The 24,020-nt window shown below is 43.7% G+C and overlaps 1 long non-coding RNA gene across 1 annotated transcript in view; it reads right to left on the reverse strand.

Moving 5' to 3' along the window:
* LOC139030193 (uncharacterized) overlaps positions 1 to 23,907 on the reverse strand; it is a 103,065-nt gene extending 79,158 nt beyond the window's left edge. The window contains exon 1 of the long non-coding RNA XR_011482475.1: positions 23,821 to 23,907. This is a non-coding gene — a long non-coding RNA (uncharacterized lncRNA). The remainder of the gene's footprint in view (positions 1 to 23,820) is intronic.
* Between the last annotated feature and the right edge of the window lie 113 nt (positions 23,908 to 24,020).

Consider the following 24,020-nt stretch of genomic DNA (forward strand, 5'->3'; position numbering starts at 1 on the left):
GGGTCGCAGAAGAGTTGCGCCTGACTTAGCGACTAAACAACTGTGCAAAATGCTCTTTACCCACAAAAACCATGGAGTTTCTTCCCTTATTTCTTTCAGAAATAAGAAATAAGTTTCTTCCCTTATTTCTGCCAAAATGCTCTCTCCTCAGAGAGGTCTTCCTGGCTGCCCTGTGCCAAGTAGTATACCCTACCCCCATCACTCTCTATCCCTTGTCAGTTTTTGTTCTTGGCACTTGTATCATTGACACAGTTCTCTCCTTATATACATATATACTAGTTCACTGCCTGTGCATCTCAGTTAAATGTGAGCTCATTAGGATGGGAAACTTGCTTTGCTCACCACCAGCTCACAAAACAGCACCTGATACACCGTGCTCATTGAGCTTAGTCGCTCAGTCCTGTCCGACTCTTTGCGACCCCGTGAACTGTACCCCGCCAGGCTTCTCTGTCCATGGGGATTCTCCAGGCAAGAATACTGGAATGCGTTGCTGTTTCCTTCTCCAGGGGATCTTTCCGACCCAGGAATCAAACGGGGATCTCCTGCATTGCAGACAGATTCTTTACCAGCTGAGCTACCAGGGAAGCCCCATATTCAATTAGTACAATAAATATGTGCTGATTGAATGAATGGATGGATGAGACACTTACGCCTGGCTCATGAGGCAGTTTTAAAGTGCTATGCATAAGTCAATACTATTCTATAGACAAATATGGGAACTTACGAAAACTGGCATAGAAAAGGGACACCAGGGTGTTATCATGTACATAACACCCAAGAGTACAAGTTGCTTGGATATCCAGATTCTGTGTCCTAGCCTTAGATACAGTAGACACAGAGATGGGTTTGTGGATGGTGGAAATAAATCTCATGAACGCAGGTTATTTTTACTCACAAGTTTCAGGAACTATCAAAAAGGATATGAGGACTTCCCTGGTGACCCAGTGGTTAAGAACTGGCCTGCCAACGCAGAGGACATGAGTTCGATCCCTGGTCCAGAAAGATCCTGCATGCCTCGGAGCAACTAAGCTGGTCCACCACAATGACTATAGCCCACTTGCCCAGAGCCCATGCTCCACAGCAAGAAAAGTCACCGCAATGAGAAGCCTGTGCATTGCGACTAGACAGGAGCTCCCATTCACCACAACTTAAGAAAGCCCATGCACAGCCAATAAATAAATAAATACAACTTTTAAAATAAAAGAATATGAGAATAACAGAAGCAAAGGCTACTGCTGGATGTTTCTTTCTGGCATCCACCAAGGTTGTGGTCCATGATTCCTGAAAAATCCAGTATGTCCAAAGGCTGCACAGAAAGGAGGATCCCTGGCTTCTTAATTCGACTTCACCCTCTTCCAGAAAGGTCATGTCAGTTCCCAGAAGCAGTTATACCTGTACATGAGCATGCGTGCATGCTAAGTCGCTTTAGTCGTGTCTGACTCTTTGTGACCCTAGGAACTGTAGCCTGCCAGGCTCCTCTGTCCATGAAATTTCCTAGGCAAGAATACTGGAGTGGTTTGCCATGCCCTCCTCCAGGGAATCTTCCGGACCCAGGGATCAAACCCATGTCCTGCACTGGCAGGGTAGTTCTTTACCACTAGCGCCACCGGATAAGCCAAAGAGCAACAAATGGGCTCATCATCCAGCTGCCTCACTGTGCCCTGATGTCCAACGTCTCCATACTAAAATTCTTGCTGCACCTTTCTTACACAATGTGTTTTTTTTCCTTCATTTGTGCATCAAGACACAGAAATTCCCTTACATGTACACTTAGGGGCTTTTCAAGCACTGATCCAGCCCACCAAAGCATAAAGCTGATGACCACTTTAAAAAACATACCAAGAAATTCCATGGCTTAAGCAAAGGACTAGGTTCTGAACATTGTTTATTTTTTGGCTGCATCATGCAGCTTGAGGGATTTTAGTTCCCTGACCAGGTATTGAACCCGGACTCTCGGCAGTGAGAGTGTAGGCCTAACCACTGGACTTCCAGGGGATTCCCTGGAAATGACTTAAATTATCAAAACTAAACAAACAAACAAAAAAATTCTGATCAACCAAAGGGTCCTGGCATTCTCATAAATATTCACTTGCCACAGGTTTTGCAGAGCAGGAAGCAGGTGCAAAGAAAATGTGTTGAGTCACTGGGAACAAGACGGGTTATTTTGGATATTATTATTACTACAACCCATGTTTAAACTGAATATGCTGCAGTCAGCCATTTTGCTAGTGATAAATTAATGTTTTACATATTTTATAGATTCCCTGATACCTTGATCTTTAAAAAATATTTTCTCTGCCTAGAACATCATTCTCCTCCTTATTGCTATGTAACTCCTACCCATGCTTCAGGTCTCGGCTTCCCTCTGTCAGTCCTCAAGGGGGGCTGTTCCAGAACCCCATTCCCACAATGCAGGAGGCTGTCCCATACAATCTCAATAAACCTGGCTTTTCCTTTAACGGTCTTAACTCATCTGTACTCAATGTGCATTTACCTGTGTAACACCTGCGTCCCTCCTTAGACCACAGGTGAGCTCCACGTGGTCAGGAGTCACGCTTGCATGGTTCACTGCTGCCTCCTCAGCATGTCGTCTCACCTGGAGTAAGTGCTCAGCGCATCTGGTGAATAACGGAATGAATGGAACACAGCGTGAACTGCGCACCAACACCACCGGGGATCCTTGCAACAGTCGGCTTCACTGGGGTAATGGGTTCCCCTACAAGAATAAAGCAGCTATTCTCAGAGCAAGAGGGGGATCATTTTCTCAAGGCTCTCATTCCCAGACCTCCCCCATGGGATAATTCAAATCTTTGCAAGCTCAGACAGCATCAAGTAGCTCATGTGGGGCTTCCCTGGTGTGGCTGGCCAGTGCAGAAGACATGGGTTCAATCCGTGATCTGGGAAGATCCTACATGCCATAGAGCTACTAATCCTGAGCATCACAACTATTGAGCCTGTTATCTAGAGTCCGGGAGCTGCAACCACTGAAGTCTGTGTGCCCTAGAGCCTGTGCTCAGCAACAGGAGAAGCCCATGCACTGAAGCTAGAGTAACCCTGGAATGATGCCGCTAGAGAAAAACCCTAGCAGCAGTAAAGACAGCCAGCACAGCCAAAAGTTAAGGAATAAAATTATTTTTAAAAAGAAGCTCATGTGGCAAGCAGAAAGAAGAAGTGATAAACTGTGGACAGGAAGTGGTCAGCAGGTCAGGGGAGCAGAGATGATCTCAGTGAGAACTGAGGGTTTGCTCTCTTACTCAGGGCCTGCTTTACTTACACGGAGAATTTGACCAAAGACTTAAAGAAGGAAGGACTTCCCTGGCAGTCCAATGGTTAAAACTCCTAGCTTCCACTGCAGGTGACGTGGGTTCAATCCCTGGTTGGGGAACTAAGATCCCACATGCTATGGTGTGGCCAAGAAAAAAAAAAAAAAGAAGCAGCTGCTGAAGGAGCAAGTGGTGTGGATGTGCGGGGAAGAGAATTCAGGCAGAGGGAACAGCCAGCACTGAAATGGCAGCCCCTCGAGCGACCCCCAGAAACAGCAGGGCTGGTGTGCATGGGGTGGGGGGAGCACAAAAGGGCGAGGACAGACACAGGGGACAAGCTAGGTGGATGGGTAAGGAGGCTGTGGTGCATACACACAGTGGAATATTACTCAGCTAAAAAAGGAACACAATTGAGTCAGTTCTAACGAGGCAGATGAACACAGAGCCTGTTTCTACAGATTGAAGTAAGTCAGAAAGAGAAAGACAAATATGGGATATTTATGCACATATACGGAATCTAGAAAGATGATACCAACCATCTATGTGCAGGGCACCAAAGGAGACACAGACGTAAAGAACAGACTTTTGGACTCAGTGGGAGAGGCAGAGGGTGGGATGATTTGAAACATACACATTGCCGTATGTAAAATACAAAACCAGTGGGAGTTTGATGTATGATGCGGGGCACCCGAGGTCAGTGCTCGTGATAACCTGGAGGGAGGGGGTCAGAGGGAAGTGGGAGAAGGGGACACATGTATGCCTACGGCCAGTTCATACTGACGTATAGCAAAAGCCATCACAATAGTGTAAAGTAATTATCTCCAATTAAAATAAATAAATACTTAAAAAAAAAAGAGGGGTGGATAGTAAGGGCCTTGGCAGGCATTGTGTGGGCTTCAGTTTGAGTGAGAGTGGAAACCACTGGGGATCTGAGCAAAGCAGTGATGACCCAACTTCCCCTTAAAAAGCATCCTCTGGGGCAGCAGTGTAGGCACTGGATACATTGACCTGAAGTTCCCCAGAAAGATGAAGATCAGCTCCCAGAGTTGGTACCCATCCACCAATTCAACTTCAATATTCCCACTGAGATTTTCAAAACTGGACTGAGGTCACTTGGAAAAGATACAGAAAACAGCCATCTGGCATTTCACACCTAACGTGTAAAATTATGGTAGGTACAGAGCTGCCCCTCCACAGGACATCAGGTTCCATGTGCATCCAAGTCTACAGCCTCTGGACCGCACTCAGAGCTCAGTTTTGGTCCAGGCCAACATTTGCAGGTACAGTGGCTAAGAGTAACCTGAGGGGAGAAGGAAGGAAAAAAAACAAAAAGACTGCATCTGACCCAAATCCTAAAATTCAGTCTTGATGACAGAACCAAGGATTACTGCCCGAGATGGCAGCATGCCCTCTCTACCAGGAAATCGGCACTTACTCTGATGCTGGATGGTGACCTCTAGTTCTAGAAATCCCAGGACAGTCATGGTTTCATAGCTTGTATCCCACTGGCCCCATGAATCATTTAAATGAACCTAAAGAACTTCCCACAAAGTTGCAAACAGAAAGCATCAGGGCTGTCTGTCTACAGAGAGAGGAAAGAGAATGGAAGGCTGGAGGAAGAGAGATTCTTTCAAGGGAAAATAACTCAGGATTGAGGAGGAAGTGGACAGAAGAGATTCAACAGGGCACAGTGGTTAAGCCTGAGGCTGGAACCACTATTTATTCCCGTGTTCCTAGGTTCACAGTTCTGATTAAACAAGATAATGTGCATACACCCAGGCGCTTAAAAAGACCAATTCTCTTCGCTCTCTCCTGAGTTATCCTATCGCTTTGTAGAATGGCAGAGGATTGAAAAGCAGGCTTTAAGCAAGTTGTACGCTATGATTTCATTTTTGCTAAACATACACATCAACACATGCACATACCAACAAAGAACATCCAGAAGAATGTAAGTGTTTACAGTCACTTTCTGGATAGGGATGTTACGGGCAATATTCTTGTTGTTTATTTGCATTTTTTCCTTTTTCACAATGAACATGGATTGCTCACATTTTTTTTAAGAGGCAGGAAAGTATGCATTATATTGTAGAAGGTTCCAATACAAATGGTTCAGATAAAAAAAGCAAGTCCCTGAAAAGTGAATGTTTTGTTATCTAAATCCTGAATCACTGATCAGGAAGCTGGGTTTGGGTTTTGGAATATAGGACTGGCATGTAATCCAACCCATAAACAGACTGGTTTGAGGATGGCATGGATGTTGGGGATCAGAGTATGTCTTCCACATCTCCTAAAGTGAATGTGCAATACCCAGCCTATTGCTTAATTATAAGCTTGCCAGTAAAACCGCTTCAAGTCTCTGGATCATTGGAAGGGTTTCACTGCTAGGGGAAGGACTGCTTCCTATCCCTGTCTATCTAGCAGCATACGGAAAAGGCTAAGGACCGGCCATTGATACAATTTGCTCTCCATTTTCCCTTTTTTCTAACTAGGAGTTTTTATGTATTTATCTTCTTTTGCCTCCATTGTGATATACCCAGTGATATTCATTGGGTATTTTGGAAATGGTTAGTCACAGGTTGCTGGATCATAAAGAGCCACGCATTGGAGCTAGGTGTAGTAACCAGACGTGACATTAGGTTGTTTCTCTCAGAGGGAGTATGTGAGGGTGTTTTGGTTGAACATGGCACAGTTATGATCAGTGAATGCATTCTAGTGATTGCACGCAATGCTCATCAGACAGACAAGAGGTGGACTGTCCTGGACTCAGATAACAGCTGTTGGATTTGCGTCTTCTCCTGGGAATCACTCTCTGCCCTGGTTACAGTAGGAAGCATCAGGCCCAGGTCCACCAATCATAATATCCCTCCACAGAGACTGAGTGGTCCAAGGAGTGGGAATACGTTCCAAAGCAGAGCAAACCTGCTTCCTCACCTGGGATCTACATACAATCACTGGAAGGTTCCCGCGTGGCTCAGTGGTAAAGGATCCACCTGCCCGTGTAGCAGACTCAGGTTTGATCCCTGAGTCTGGAAGATTCCCTAGAGTAGGAAATGGCAACCCACTCCAGTGTTCTTGCCTGGAGAATTCCATGGACAGAGGAGCCTGGTGGGCTGCAGCCCACGGGGCTGCAAAGAGTCAGACACGACTGAGTGACGGAGCACACGCTGGCCAGAAGGATCTCTCTTCACCCGGGAACTAAGCTGAGGCTGAGGCTGCGTGCTCTGCCGTGCGGACAGGAGAGAGTGGGATGACTCACACAGAAGCGAGACAAACAGGGGGACTTCCCTGGGGGTCCCGTGGCTGGGACCCCATATCCCCAGTGCAGGGGCGCAGGTTCAAACCCTGGTCAGGGAACTAGGGGCCACAGGCCACAACTAAGAGTTCGCGTGCCACAACTAAAAGATTCTGCCCATCACAACTAAAATTCAGTACAGACAAATAAACAAATATATTAAAAAAAAAATAGGCAAGCGGGGACAAGGAGTGGATGGGGAGGGAGGACTCCTGCCAGCACTGATCCCTTGATGCCAGTGTACAACCTTGATTGCTGTAGGAAATCTGTTACCCCACATCCTTCCCAGCTACATCAACCGACACAGCCCTGACGCAACTGGTCTGAGTTGAGTGTACTGATGACACTGCAACCCAAGGACTTGGTCAGAATAACTATTATCAAAGAGGCACCAGACCCAAACCCAAATTTTTGTCACAAAAGAAGCCAAACTAGTTTATTTTTCATTCAAATCCACACTGATGTTCCACAGTTTCTATTCTTAGGCTACCTTCAATTGGGGTTAAAAGGCCTCACAGTTACAATGAGATATCAAATAAAGAACATAAGCATTTTTGTCACTTGGACACCCATTTCAACACTTCTCACAGCAACCACTGTGGGTAAGGTAGACTTATGCTTCCTCTGTGGAATTCCCTGGCAACTGAGCATAAATAAGGAAATCCATCCCAGGAGGGGGGCCTGGACCACGGGGTGACCGGAGTGAGGAGGGATGGGGCGCAAGGCTCGGAGGAGAACCGTGTTTCCTGCGCTAGCTCAGAGACCCAGCACTTCACAGGAGTGCAACCTCGACAAATATGCAGAGTGTGGTCTCTCACCACAGGAATTACCAACGAAGCTAAAAACAGAAACACGCACTGCATAATCTCTAACCTCAGGGGACAACAGAGACAGAGAATTGCTGGGTCAATCTCATTTCCTTGTTAGGCCTATTATCATAAGTACGGGCCTTTCGTTCTGAACGCCACACTTCACTAACGTTTACTGGGCTCCAGCTTCTGAAATATTGAATTCCATAGTAATTTTATTTTTTCCTTTTGATCTTTACTGTTTTGCTCATTTATCCATAAACATGAGCTACTGAACTGAGCTGAAATTAAATAGCTGAGGTTAGAACCTGAGGCCATCCAGATAGGACTAAACCAGTAGCCCAAGAAGGACCTCATGCTGAAGTGAATAATAATAATAAATTTTAAATGTCTATCTTTGGATGATGATCCATGTCTTGATTTATCGTAGTTAGGGAAGGGAAGAGATTTCTACGACATGAATTTCCCTCGGTGTGGATCTTTCTAATAAAGTGAGTTTTGTAAATCCTCCCCTTTTGTCAAAACACTCTCTTAGACGATGGTTCTGTGAAGGGAAATTGCTAGAACCGCTCCGCAAAGCAATACTTCGTATCACTTGACTAATTTTAAAAGTAGCTCATTCAACCAATTTTGGCAACTGAACTATTTTCTGAAATCCAGAATAGCAAAAACTTGAGAGCAAGATAGAGACAAAATGGGAGACTGTTAAAAACAAGAGCACTGGAGGTGTCTTCGTCTACTGAAAATCACCAGTGTTGGAGGAGGGAGGAAGGAGAGTGTGGAGTGCATCTGAGCCGCCGGCCGCTCCCCACTGCGGTCCTCAGGCCTGGGGCAGCCGCCAAGGGCCGTCTCACTGACCTGCCCGCCAGTAAACCCATGAGTGTAGCAGGGCCACCCTGGATACATGACCAAGGACAACGGGATCCACAGGCACGCCGAATCTGCCTGAAGTCACAAGACTTGCCCATATTTCAAAGAGTGGTGGAGCCTAAATTTGGGTCCAGGGCTGTTGGTACCAAGGTCTGTGCTCTTTACGGGGCTTGGGAAGAGGCCAGCAGAGAAGCATAAGCTTCACAGATCCCTCTCCGGGGCAGCTGGTCCTTTGGGATTAAGACGCACCCAAAAGACATCACTTGATTGTATCTAACGATACAGACAATGATAAGAACTAATCTTACCAAGTATCTTCTGTGTGCTCTGCTTATATGCCACATTCCTCTCATCTTCAGGACAATGCTGCCAAGCTGGCACTATTATTATCCCCATTTTAAAGATGGACAAACCAAGGCACGAAGGGTCAAGTAACTGGTGCAAGAACATACAGCTGGTAAGCAGAAGAGCCAACAGAAAACCCAAGGCACTGGCTCCAGAGCCCACTTCCCTAACTTCTAGCCTGTTTTCTGCTGCGACACAGGGACAGTGAACAGTTAGCCCAGCCACAGCTCTGTAACTGTCCACTGCGCCACTCAGACTTCTACGCATGCTGTCCTTCCACTAGCAAAAATGAGGCGCCTGGGATATGCAGTGGCTTACAGCAAAATGAGACCTCTTTCAACTTTACATCATGGAAAAACAAATCTATACACTTGAAACCATATCTGTGTTCTTGGAAACTGGAAACATCTATGATAGTTTCAACAGGCTGAAAACACATGCCCCAAGTTCAAGACTCCCCATGGTGAGTGTCACATCCATGGGTCTGTTCTTATCCTCCAAATTCATGGATGACCTTTCTTGGGAAGGCTGGAGTTCCACTGGGAGAGAAAAGCAAAACAAAACCACCAGGTTGTATCATTAAAGGGATGCGTTCCAATCCCACTAAGGCAATCCCAAAGAACGCTCAAACTACTGCACAATTGCACTCATCTCACACACTAGTGAAGCAATGCTCAAAATTCTCCAAGCCAGGCTTCAGCAATACGTGAACTGTGAACTTCCAGATGTTCAAGCTGGTTTTAGGAAATGCAGAGGAACCAGAAATCAAATTGCCAACATCTGCTGGATCATCAAAAAACCAAGAGAGTTCCAGAAAAACATCTATTTCTGCTTTATTGACTATGCCAAAGCCTTTGACTGTGTGGATCACAATAAACTGTGGAAAATTCTTCAAGAGATGGGAATACCAGACCACATGACCTGCCTCTTGAGAAACCCGTATGCAGGTCAGGAAGCAACAGTTAGAGCTGGACATGGAACAACAGACTGGTTCCAAATAGGAAAAGGAGTATGTCAAGGCTGTATCTTGTCACCCTGCTTATTTAACTTATATGCAGAGTACATCATAAGAAACGCTGGGCTGGAGGAAGCACAAGCTGGAATCAAGATTGCCAGGAGAAATATCAATAACCTCAGATATGCAGATGACACCACCCTTATGGCAGAAAGTGAAGAGGAACTAAAGAGCCTCTTGATAAAAGTGAAAGAGGAGAGTGAAAAAGTTGGCTTAAAGCTCAACATTCAGAAAACTAAGATCATGGCATCTGGTCCCATCAGTTCATGGCAAATAGATGGGGAAACAGTGGAAACAGTGTCAGACTTTATTTTTGGCGGCTCCAAAATCACTGCAGATAGTGATTGCAGACATGAAATTAAAAGACACTTACTCCTTGGAGGGAAAGTTATGACCAACCTAGACAGCATATTAAAAAGCAGAGACATTACTTTGCCAACAAAGATCCATCTAGTCAAGGCTATGGTTTTTCCAGTGGTCATGTGTGGATGTGAGAGTTGGACTGTAAAGAAAGCTGAGCCCCGAAAAATTGATGCTTTTGAACTGTGGTGTTGGAGAAGACTCTTGAGAGTCCCTTGGACTGCAAGGAGATCCAACCAGTCCATCCTGAAGGAAATCAGTCTTGGGTGTTCATTGGAAGGACTGATGCTGAAGCTGAAACTCTAGTGCTTTGGCCACCTCATGCGAAGAGTTGACTCATTGGAAAGACCCTGATGCTGGGAGGGATTGGGGGCAGGAGGAGAAGGGGACAACAGAGGATGAGATGGCTAGATGGCATCACCAACTCGATGGGCATGAGTTTGAGTAAACTTTGGGAGCTGGTGATGGACAGGGAGGCCTGGCGTGCTGCGATTCATGGGGTCGCAAAGAGTCGGACACGACTGAGCGACTGAACTGAACTGAACTGCTGCCATGCACATTACAGAAAATGCTGTGCCTGGCTTACAGAGCAGAGTATGTCAAGAACAAGCCAAGTCCTTGTTTGCACAGGTTTACCTGTCCTTGAACAAACAAGTCCAGAACAGTCCTAAATTTCACCAACTAGAAAAGAGAGACAGTTAAGCCTAAAACCATTTGATTCTCACTCGATATTCAAGCTTGTCTTCTGTTGTCATTTCATTTTCCCCTTACATTTCCAAAGAAGGCTTTTCCTTGATTTTGGTAGCATTTGAATTCCATAAAAATGGTTTTTATTAAAGGCTGAAAGAAGAGCTATTAATTTACTCTCAAGATGGGGTAGAGAGCAGTTGTTTTTGTCTACCTGCATCCCTTCCTCAAGGAATCACTTTCCTATGTGTAGTACCCTGGCCGAGCCCATGACAGAACCCTCTCGCCAAAACAGTGAAGACTGAACCAAGGATGGCATGAGACAGCCATCTTTCTGTTGTGGATTTTAAGCTGGTAAGACAACACTTTGTGTCTACTGGAGGCCATCTCTCATGCAACGTGAAGAGATGAGAGTTAGACGGAGACAGAGAAAATTCTACCGTCAGGAAGTCCCTTTTTCTACTCTCAAAGACTAATTCTTGCAGTCCTTTCACCTTTCCTATGAGGTATCTTAGAAATCTGTCTGAGTTGAAAGAGTCAATAAACTTCCCTTTTTGCTAATCTGGTTTGAGTTGGATTTCTGTCTCTTGCAACCAAAAGAGTTATAACATTAAAGACTCAAAGTTTAAATTGCTGCCTTGACCTCTCATGAAGATGCCTGTTTGATCTGACTATATTTTCTCCTCTTGCAAAGGACTGAGTTTCTTTCATACCCAGTAAACCTGTTGCCTGGCTAGTCTCAACCTCTTCTGCATTCAGTCCATTTCTTCCTATGTCTCAGCCCTGCTTAGCTCAGACTCCAGGCCAAGATGATTGCTCTCTCACTGTAGTCGTTCAGTTTATCTTTGGGGCAACAGGGAGATATGTTGTTCACTCATTAACGGCAAAATGCTCAAGCCTCCCAATGTATACTAGGCTTCCACACGGCTACCTTGATACAATGACGTCTATATTCTACTGACACTGCTGTTGCTTCAATCAGTGAGTCTAAAGATAGCTGTATATTGAAATCATCCAAAGAGATTCTTAAACCACCAATGCTGAGGCCCCACCCCAGACATTCTGTTTTGACTGGTCTGAGGAAAGATCTAGGCAACAGTACGTTTGAAAGTTCTCCCAACAAAGTTAAGTCAGCCAACATTAAGACTGGCTGACTAAATGTATATTTATACATGCTTTTAATAAGTTTTATGTGTGACTCAACTTGTTCTCTGACCACAGCTCTGGGGGTGGAGTTGGAGAAGGCATGGAGGTATTAGCCCTGTGTAACTCTAGTTCAGCATTTTCAGGGATGTGCTTGAATTCATTAAATTCAAGGGGCATGATGGGAATAGTCAAAGGTCCCTGCTCATAACATCACTTACAATTGGCCCTGTGAGCCGTAGCCTGGTGGGAAGCCACTGTTTATGCCCAATTGTGCGTATCTATTGTGTGCAAATAAGTTTTCTATCAATGTATTTTAAATCATACAAATTCTGGTATTCTTGCTTTTTAAAAAAAATCAAACATTTGACCTTTCTGCCATAATTCACCTTTGTTACTAGGGATTATCATATAATCTGCCTAAACAGTATATGTATTAGTTTGGTAGGGCTGAGGCAAGAAAGTATAGAAACAGAAATTTGAACACAGAGACAGGCACACAAGGACAATGCCACAGGAATATGAAGGCAGAGTTGGGGTGATGCTTCTACAAGCCTAGGAACGTCAGAGACAGCCAGCAAGCCAACCACCAGAAGTCAGGCGAGAGTATGGACCAGGTTCTTCTTATAGTCCTCAAAAGGAAACCAACCTGGCTGACACCTTGATTTCATATTTCCAGCCTCCAAATCTGTGAGAATTTCTGTGATTAAAGCCACTTAATTTGTGCTACTTTATTACAACAGCCCTAGGAAACTAATATCATCTCTTATTGAAAAGCAAAGTCTATGATTCTATAATCAGTCATCTTTGAAGCTATTAGGAGGTGGGGAACCTAAGGGCCTGACTAACCTGAAAACAAGGCCAAAGTGTTATCATTAATATTCATGCAACACATGACATTTATTACCAGTTGCTTTTTGAAGACAAAAGCACAGGGGGAAAAAATAAAACTTTCCTGTTTTATAGCCTAGAAAACAGATACAAAAAGCCCAGCTGCCTGGACATTATAGAATTCAGCTAGAAAATTATCATAATTTTTGCAGGAAAACACATTTCTCTTGATTTTCAAAAATGAGTATTTAAAGAAGCCTCATTAAGGACTTAATTTCCAAAATATACAAACACCTCATATGATTCAATAACAACAACAACATACCCAATCAAACAATGGGCAGAAGACCCAGATATACATTTCTCCAAAGAAGACGGATGGCCAAAAACACATAAAAAAATTCCCAGTATCACTAATTATTAGAGAAATGCAAATCAAAACGACAGTGAGGTATCTGCTCATACCAGTCAGTATGGCCATCATTAAAAAGTCAGCATATAACAAGTCCTCAGAGGGTGTGGAGAAAAGGGAACTCTCCCACACTGTTGGGAATGTAAGTTAGTGCAGCCACCATGGAAAACAGTACGGAGTTTCCTCAAAAACTAAAATGAGAAGTACCACAGACCCAGCATTCTCACTCATGGGCGTACATCCAGATGAAACTCTAATTCAAAATGACACATGCACCCCTATGTTCATAACACTGCTTACAACAGCTAAGACATGGAGGCAACTTAAACTGACCAGCAATACATGGATGAATAAAAAAGATGTGGTACACAAATATATAATGGAATATTACTCAGTCATGAAAAGAATGAAATAATGTCACTGGTAACAACATGGATGGACCTAGAGATTATCATATTAAGTAAGCCAGAAAGAGAAAGACAAATACTATATGGTATCACTTATGTGTGGAATATAAAATGTGACGCAAATGAACTTATCTATGAAACAGACACAGACTCACAGACATAGAGTATGCAATTGCAGTTCCCAAGGGTGGGGAGCAGGGTATTGACAGTTTAGGATTAGAAAATTGAAAACTTTATATATATATGTGTGTAACTGAACCACTTTGCTGTATGTCAGAAACTAACACAACAGTGTAAATCAGCTATACTTTAATATAGTTGATTTAAAATTTAAAAAAATTTTAAAGTAAATAAATAAAACAAAGAAGCTCTGTTAGCAAACCATGAAATACTCCAAGCAGCCAGGACAACAGAAAAATCACTTTCTTGATTGGGAACATATGGCATGCATTAATTTGTAAAAATTCCAGTAAAGCACACAATGTGTGATGTCACAAAAACTCAATATTTAACTGTCAGATGCTTTAGATTGCATTTCACTGGCTCATTTCAGAACCTTCTGCATGGAAGTTGGTCCTCTGGTGGTACTATGTACTAAAATTCTGTATATAATTAAGTATATATATTATTTATATATATATTTATATACAATATTATTTATATATATTTACATATAATTATAATATATATTATTATTATAAATTCTATATAATTAAGTATATAAATACTTAAATACTAATTAACATTAGGAACTGATTATTTCCTGTTGTGATACAATACTCATATAAAAAAAATTAAGAGGGACTTCCCTGACTCTGTGCTTCCAATGCAAGGGGTGTGGGTTTGATCCCTGATCAAGGAACTAAGATCCCAGATGCCACATGGCCAAACAGTTTTTAAATTAGTTAATTAAAGAAATAAAGAGAGGGCAAAATGGAAACTGACCTTGCTGGTGAAGACTGCAAATTCTTCTTAAAAACTAAATCTCCCACAGTTCAACTTACTATTACTACATCTCCTCGACTTTCTCTTAATAACTTGCTCCTCCTTTTGCTCTCCAGGCTTTAATATCCAACTTGATTTTCATATGTTTCTCAAGCTCATACTTTTGTCCAGGGTGCTTTCAGCCCTTTGAGAGGAATGTTCGTTCAGAAATTGGAGGGAAGTGAGGAATAGAGAGTAAAAGATTATATTTACTACGCTCAACAAGTTATATTTGCTACTCTGATTAAACATAAGAATCTTCACTTGAGTTAAACTCTTCAATTAATTAACTTTTTGACTTCGGGGAAATTCCTTCAATTCCTTGTTCTCTAGTTCTTTTCCTCTTAAGGGAAACAGCCCCAACATCACAACATTGGAAGGATCAAGGAACAAGTAAACTAATCAAGACACAACAAAACAATGAAAGTTAATTCTGGTATTTCCCTGCAGCTGACGGGGAAAAGGTGCTCTCTTTTCACACAGGTGATAACTGCTGGTGGCCAGATGAACACCACAAAGGATGAGCCTGCCAGAAGATGAATCAACAGAAAGAAAACTGAAGGCAAGCAATGGGGAGAGGTAGAGTCCTAATACTACTATATGAGCATATACACCTGCTATCCACACGCCCTGCCTCTGGTCTTCAGGGTTATGACAGCCATAAGCATCTTTATGCATAATTCATTTGTGTTGGGTTTCTGCCACACGCTACTGAAAGGGTCCTAATGAACACAGAATCTTATTAGTGAGAAGAATAGTAATTAGACCAAAGATGACTATCTTCATCTACTATTTAAAAGGATGGATTCACTTCAAAACGGTCCTAGGAACCACCACAGGAAGGAAAGAAAAAATGTTGTAAGATTTCATTCTAAATTCAAGTTAGGGAGAGGATTAAACTTCTTCTGAATATCCCCAACAGCCAACAGTTAGAAGAAGCAAATTTGGGCTTGACATAAGCATAAACTTTCCACTTTCCAAACCTACATAAAAAGAAACAACTGCCTCTTGAATATATTCGGCATTTATTTATTTCCTTTCATTGAAACCACCACTGCACTGGTCCAAGCAGTCTAAGTTCTCACTTGGACTATTGCCAGAGCCTCCTCAAGTCACCCATTCATCCAGCAAACCTTTCCTGAGCCTCAACTCTGTGCTAGGTGCTAATCTAGATGCTGCAGACTCAAGGAACGGAACAAAAACAGAACTCCTGCCCTTAAGGAATTTGCATTCTACTCACTGGAAGCAAAAAATAAGTCATTCATTCCTCAGTATTGGTCTCAGGATCCCCTGAAGATACCAAGATCCCCCAATGCTCAAGAAGGTTACATAAAACAGCTGCACAATTCCCTACATAAAATGGCCGCTCATCTCTGCGTAAAATCGCTGCTCAGGTCTCTACATAAAATGGCTACACAAGGGATTTCCCTGGTGGTCCAGTGGCTAAGACTTGGCGCTCCCAATACAAGGGGCTTGGGTTCCATCCCTGGTCGGGGAACTAGCTCCCACCTGCTACAACTAAGACTTGGTGCAGCCAAATAAATAAAAATTATTAAAAAAAAAAATGGCCACACAAATCCCATACATAAAATGGCTGTTCAAGACCCTGCATAAAATGGCTGCACAATTCCCTAGATAAAATGGCTGCTCATCTCTACGTAAAGTAGCTGCACAAGCCCCTCCATAAGATGGCAGTGGTACAGTCAGCTCTAGGTATCAGTACATCAAACTTTGAAACTCAGTCCTTGGTTGGTTGAAATCACAGATGGGGGACACAAGGATATGCAGGGCTGACCGTGTAACGTACTTGATGTTACACAGCAGATAGTCTGTATAGCGTGACAGATGGTGGTAGGCGCTGGACCGACAAAGAGATGGGGGGTATGGGGGGAGGGAGGCGGGGCTTCAATTGTAAACAGAGTGACAATCGACGCGCTCACTGAAAAAGATACTAGTGCAAAGACTGGAATGAGGTAAGGGAGGGAGTTATGCAGACATCTGGAGAAAGAAACATTTTAAGCAGAAGAAACATTAAAGGTAAGAAATTGACACAGGACATTTGGAACCTGGTAAAGGCCATCTGGTTTTAGAAAAGGCAGAGGAACCAGAGATCCAATTGCCAATATCCACTGGATCATCGAAAAAGCAAGAGAGTTCCAGAAAAACATCTAGTTCTGCTTTATTGACTATGCCAAAGCCTTTGACTATCTGGATCACAATAAACTGTGGAAAATTCTTCAAGAGATGGGAATACCAGACCACATGACCTGCCTCTTGAGAAACCTGTATGCAGGTCAGGAAGCAACTGTTAGAACTGGACATGGAACAACAGACTGGTTCCAAATAGGAAAAGGAGTATGTCAAGGCTGTATATTGTCACCCTGCTTATTTAACTTATATGCAGAGTACATCATGAGAAACGCTGGACTGGAGGAAACACAAGCTGGAATTAAGATTGCTGGGAGAAGCAATCCCACTTCTGGGCATACACACCAAGGAAACCAGATCTGAAAGAGACACATGCACCCCAATGTTCATCGCAGCACTGTTTATAATAGCCAGGACATGGAAGCAACCCAGATGCCCATCAGCAGATGAATGGATGAGGAAGCTGTGGTACATATACACCATGGAATATTACTCAGCCATTAAAAAGAATTCATTTGAATCAGTTCTAATGAGATGGATGAAACTGGAGCCCATTATACAGAGCGAAGTAAGCCAGAAAGAGAAAGATCATTACAGTATACTAACACATATATATGGACTTTAGAAAGATGGTAACGATAACCCTATATGCAAAACAGAAAAAGAGACTCAGATGTATGGAACAGACTTGTGGACTCTGGGAGAAGGTGAGGGTGGGATGTTTCAGGAGAACAGCATCGAAACATGTATATTATCTAGGGTGAAACAGATCACCAGCCTAGGTTGGGTGCATGAGACAAGTGCTCGGGCCTGGTGCACTGGGAAGACCCAGAGGGATCGGGTGGAGAGGGAGGTGGGAGGGGGGACTGGGATGGGGAGTACATGTAAATCCATGGCTAATTCATATCAATGTATAACAAAAACTACTGTAATGATGTAAAGTAATTAGCCTCCAACTAATAAAAAATTAAAAAAAAAAAAAAAAAGATTGCTGGGAGAAATATCAATAACCTCAGATATGCAGATGACACCACCCTTATGTCAGAAAGTGAAGAGGAACTAAAGAGCCTCTTAATGAAAGTGAAAGAGGAGAGTGAAAAAGTTGGCTTAAAGCTCAATATTCAGAAAACTAAGATCATGGCATCTGGTCCCATCAGTTCATGGCAAATAGATGGGGAAACAGTGGATGCAGTGTAAGACTTTATTTTGGGGGATATTATCCAAAATCACTGCAGATGGTGACTGCAGCCATGAAATTAAAAGACACTTACTCCTTGGAAGGAAAGTTATGACCAACCTAGATAGCATATTAAAAAGCAGAGACATTCCTTTGCCAACAAAGGTCTGTCTAGTCAAGGCTATGGTTTTTCCAGTGGTCATGTATGGATGTGAGAGTTTGACTGTGAAGAAAGCTGAGCATCGAAAAATTGATGCTTTTGAACTGTGGTGTTGGAGAAGACTCTTGAGAGTCCCTTGGACTGCAAGGAGATCCAACCAGTCCATCCTGAAGGAAATCAGTCCTGGGTGTTCATTGGAAGGACTGATGCTGAAGCTGAAACTCCAATACTTTGGCCACCTCGTGTGAAGAGTTGACTCATTGGAAAAGACCCTCATGCTGGGAGGGGTTGGGGGCAGAAGGAGAAGGGGCGACAGAGGCTGAGATGGTTAGATGGCATCACCAACTCGATGGATATGAGTTTGGGTAAACTCCGGGAGTTGGTGATGGACAGGGAGGCCTGGCGTGCTGTGATTCATGGGGTCGCAAAGAGTCGGACACGACTAAGCGACTGAGCTGAACTGAACTGAAAGACCATTAAGGCCGCAGTGGTGTGAGGTGGGGAGGGGGCAGAAAGAATGAGGCCTGAGAGGCAAGGGGTGGTTGTGTCTCCTAAGGAGACTTCAGCAGGCAGAGGCACAGTCTGGAGTTTACTCTATGGAGGGGGAAGACAACGGAGGGCAATGGAAACACATGATTATATTTTGAAAGGGTTACTCAGTCACTATTTAGAAAATAAATGTCTCCCTGCTGCCAGTGTGATCCTTTCTAGTCCATTGTCCACAAAGCAGAAGGAACCTTTTTAAATACTGTAGAGACTCTCAGAGAAACAAAACTTGCATCTACACTAAAACCTGTACTGGACTTTTCAGAGCAGCTTTATTTGCAATAGTCCCAAACTGAAAGCAACCAAAATATCCTACAACAGGTGAAGGGTTTAACAAATTGTGGGATGTTCACTGTGGAGTACTAATCACTGACTAGTAGGATCAAACTACTAGTTTGACTAGGATCAAACTATTGCTACAACAACATGGATGGATCTCAAGGGCATTAAAGTACATGAAAAACCTCAAAAGATCACGGATTGCATGACTCCAGCCTTTGGAGGAAATGGATGAAGGGCACCTGGGACCTCACTGCACCATCTTTGCAACTTCCTATGAATCTGTAATTATTTAAAAATAATAAGCTTATTAATAAGCTATAAGTTTAGAATCTGTAACTATAGAAATAAAAGGTTTTTTTTTTAAAAGTGCTGCAGGAAGTAAACTGTATTTCATTGGAAGACTGCACTGTCTACGTACAGCCCACCTTCCCCAGTTATGTGTACTCTTTCATTGTCTTTGAACTATTTTTACAATTTTGAAAGTGTAGATAACTGATAGATATGCAAACCGTCCTTCATGGTAGAGGTTCCCTTCAAGCTGTCAGCCACATTCCTCGTGGGAAAACCAACTAACATACACAAAATATTTATGCATTCAATTCAACATTCCTTTTTCCACATCAAATTGTCCTTTGAATACTGTGATGGCATTGAGCAAGTTAAATAAAAGCTTTAACATCTGTTCATTTTTATGTATGGGAGTCATGATTTTACCTTTTCTGAAAATTATCTTTTAAAAACATAAATCTGGTCATGTTACTCCCCAGTTTACCTGCCTCCAAGCTTCCCGACTGCTTTTGGAATGAATCCCAAACACTTCCTCAGATGGATAAGGCCCTGCCCGGCCAGGGCCCAGCCTGCCTCTTGGACCTCATCTGCTCACTCTGCCCTTTGCCAGGACTCCGGGACTACTGGCCCTTTTTCCAGCTCCCTGAGAACTTCAAGCCTGTTCCCGCCCTGTGGCTCCTATAACTACTGTCCCTCAGCCTAAACCGCTCTCCTCATCAGTTCAGTTCAGCTCAGTCGTGTCCGACTCTTTGCGACCCCATGAATCACAGCACGCCAGGCCTCCCTGTCCATCACCAACTCCCGGAGTTTACTCAAACTCATGTCCACCGAGTCGATGAAGCCATCCAACCATCTCATGCTCTGTCGTCCCCTTCTCCTCCCACCTTCAATCTTTCCCAGCATCAGGGGCTTTTCCAATGAGTCAGTTCTTCGCATCAGGTGGCCAAAGTATTGGAGTTTCAGCTTCAGCATCAGTCCTTCCAGTGGATATTCAGGACTGATTTCTTTTAGACTCTTCTGATGGATGGCTCTTTCTTAGGAGTTACTCTCAACTGGATGGTTCCACCTCAAAAAACTCTTCTCAATCACCCTATCAAAAGTAACATCCCCATGCTGTTTTTTAATCATTTCTATCTGAAATAATAATAGTGTTATTATGTATTATATATTATTTAACATTTAAAATATCATAACATATAAGCATAATTTATTATACTTTTTATAAATACATATTTGTTATATAAATATATTAATATCATTCAGCTAGCTACTTGATTACTTATTACCTGCCCACCCCAATTCTATCACAATAGGATCTTGATATTTGGCTCCACTATATCCAGAGCTTCCCAGGTGGTGCTATTGGCAAAGAACCTGCCAGCAAACTCAGGAGACTTAAGACATGTGAGTTTGATCCCTGGGTCAGGAGGATCCTCTAGAGAAGGGAAAGGCAACCCACTCCTGTATTCTTGCCTGGGAAATCCCATGGACAGAGGAGCCTGGTGGGCTACAGTCCATGTGGTTTCAACCATAGCCACTTAGCATGTGTATTGTCCACTGCCTAGAAGGATTCCAGGCACATAGTAGGCACTCAATAAATATTTGTTGAATAAATCCCTGGGTGCATGATGCTCCTAGAAGTAGTGAAGTCCTCATCGCTGGAGGTATTTAAGCATGGTTTATACGACTGCTTGACAGGGTCTTAGGAAAGCGATGGGCACAGGCTCAATCACAAGAATAAAAGACCATTTTGGTCCCTCTAGGACTGTGTGCTGATGATTCAGTGGCTGCCGTGCCCTTTCTACTATGCAAATGGGAAAAGCAAAGGAGTATTCCTCAGTCATTTCCCACCGAGTGATAGTTCGCACACCCCTGTTCCTGCTGCAGTATCATCTCAGCATTAAAATGTTGAAGCTAATCAGACATTTAATTTCAAAGTGGAAGGTCATTATCTTGTCACAAAATTTTATTCCAATTACTTTTTTTTTCTATTATATGAAATGAATTAAAAGTAGCACAAAACATTGGGAGATCAAACAGTCAATCAGAAGCTCATTAAATATCATTGAAATTGGTGCAATAAAAAGCATTTCCCATGGCTGACTTATTATTTAAAAGCTATATTCTAGATGGCTCAAGGAATTGACATGCTGCCAGTCAAAAAATCACCCTATCCATAAATAGCCACTTGGCTTTTTAAAAGTTCACTCTTTTTTTTTTAAGTAAGAGTAAATACATAAAAAGATTTAAATCGTAGGTGTAATTACCATCCTGTCAGCCCCTGAGACCCTAAAGAGAGGATATCAGCAAAATCACTGATAATTTGGACTAAAATTTACAGCATGATGCTTACAAAAGTGCTGCCAGTGATCTCATAAACACTTCAATATATTACATTTATATACAATACTCAGGTATGTACAACCCCAGGCAGGGAACATTGGTCACTTACAATTTTAAAACTGAGTTCAACTCCACATTTGGGAGTAAATGCCCATTTCATTTTCTAAAACGTGATTATTAAGCATTTCATTTTTCTATGGATCCAGACATAGGTGACTGCTAGCATTAGGATCTAAAAGCTGGTCATTTCAAAAATTCTAGTATTTTTCCTCTAGGGTTTCTTTTTATTTTTTTAGTTAAACCACTAATTTTACCATTCAATTTTATAGAAACATCCACTTCTCAACATACAGAATGGCAGATCCTTTCCATTGGTAAACCAGAACAACAGAAGTACTGTTCCCAGTCTCTTAAGGTGCTTAAGTGGTGAGGCCGATACAAATTAAAAATACATGAGAAGAAAAAGCTCCCAGGTATAGGAAGTTATTTCTTCAGTAGTAGAACCGATGAATTTCTCCCCCACCACCCTCCCCCCCGGCCTGCTCACACTGGCACCACCCAATTTCTTTTCAAAAGCCAGGACTTATTGGCAAATTATCTGGGAGTAAAGTGGGAGGAAAACATTTCAATGCAAAATTCAGAACTGCTTTATAGAAAGAAAAGTGTGGGGAGGTTTGTTATCATTTATTTCCTGCAGTGTATCATTCAATTTCAGCTGTCTCACCTCTGAGAAGCAGCTCCCCCATTTTTCACTTATGTGCCTAAGAAACATCTCCCTGGCATCTCATTCTCTTTTCCCGTCTTTCACCAGCATTTCATTATTTCTTAACTGTCCCTCTCATGCTTGTCTTCCTTTTTCTTAGCGATCCACGTGTCCTCATTTAGCAGTTTTCAGAAGCCAGGGAGAAACGTTGCAAATAATGTTAAATATGATTAATATCTTGAATTCCTTGAAATATGACATGCATGAGTTACAATGAAACCTCTTTTATTTCCCCATGAAATGCTTTTGCATAATGAGAAAGAAAATGTCCTCTATGCCCTAATCAGCCCTGACAGTTCCTGGACTCCCAAATACTTTTATTTATGGCATTATTTATTTCATCTCTAATAAATGGAGGGGAGAAAACCGCAGCAGGATCTGAGGAGGCCGCAGGAGAGAGGGAGACTGGAGGGCGGAGGAACGCGGAAGCTGATCCTGCCAAGAGAAAGGTTTCCAGAGGAAGGGAAGTCTGGCCAAGGAGAGACCCAAGTCCTCAGAAGAGGAAAATAGGTCACTTTTCCAAGACTGAGAGGAGAGCTCTGAAAAGGAAACTAACTTCACAGTGGAGAGATGACAGGCACACATCAAGGAGGAGACGGACCCAGAATTCTAACCTGGAGAGTGAAGACTGAAGGCTAGAAACCAAACCTGGGAGGGAGTTGACCTAGGGGAGGGGTGGTACGTTCCCAAAGTGGCTGGGAGAAGCCAGGACAGTCCTCTAGATTTGAGGGCATTTCTAGCCCGTGGGATCCTTCTCTGAACGACAGAGGCGCTTCTCTCATTCAACTAATGAAATTGTGTGTCGTCCAGAAACCCCGCCCTGGTGGCCTCAGAAGCAGTGAGGAGCTGCCTGCGCAACGCGGAGAGCCAGAGCTTTTGGGCAATCTTGGTCCCACACATACACACACACCCCTCAAATGACATTGTTGAGAGTATCTAACCACCATCCCCAAAGGAGGTATCTGGTCATATTCTTTCCCCTAAATTGCAGTCTACCTGCTACAAGAAGTGAGAATTTGCATATCTGGGTACATCTGTGCAACTCAGCCACACACTTGAGTATCTGACTTTGGGCAATTTCCTCAAAGTGCCTCAGTTTTCTCATCTGTAGAATGGGGAAACAGGATTCTGTTATGCTCTCTCATAGGAATCTAATGAAATAATGTAAAAGTCTGATGCTTTATGTGCTCTTATGACAGCATGAACTCGAAGGCCATGAGCTGGATGTAGACAACAGCCCGTGGGCGCGCAAACAACTCGCAGCAACCTGGGTCAAGTCTTCAAGATGTTCTTTTCAGAAGGCTGGCGGAGCAATTTCCGATAGGCAGAAGAGCGCGGTGTATCATCTTCCCAAGGTACACACGCACCCCAGCTGCCCCGCCCCGGCCCAACTCCTCCCAGCTGGGTGCAACCCGAGAGTTTGGGGTCGTGCTGGGGGCGCCACGAGCGCCGGCCTAAAACTGGGCCCCGCCCATAACAGCAGGCGCCTCAAGTGCACGGGGCTCCGAAGTCTCGTCCCGGCCGGAACCTCGCGCTGTTACCAGGACGCCCTCGGGGTCCCGGCTCTTTCCTTCCCTTCCCCCGTCGGAGGCGCACGCGGGGCTCGGCGACCACGCGGGCGGCAGCGGCGGCACCAGGCTCCGCCCCCGCCCCCATTATCATTAGCAGATATTACCCTAAACACTTGCTCTTTACCTCCTTTCTCCCTCCAGGCATTGGCGAGGCAGCCTGTCAATCAGCGCTCGGGCGGCAGCCCCCCGCGCAGGGGTTCGGCGATGCCAGGCTTCGCGACAGGCGGCGGCGGTGACGGCGGCCGCGGCACAGACACCCACCCTCCCACTCGCGCGCACCCGGGCACAGCCGGCGGGCGGGCGGCAGCGGCATTCTCGGAGCCC

The sequence above is a fragment of the Odocoileus virginianus genome, chromosome 21 (genome assembly GCF_023699985.2).
Source record: "Odocoileus virginianus isolate 20LAN1187 ecotype Illinois chromosome 21, Ovbor_1.2, whole genome shotgun sequence".
NCBI classification, from domain to species: domain Eukaryota; kingdom Metazoa; phylum Chordata; class Mammalia; order Artiodactyla; family Cervidae; genus Odocoileus; species Odocoileus virginianus.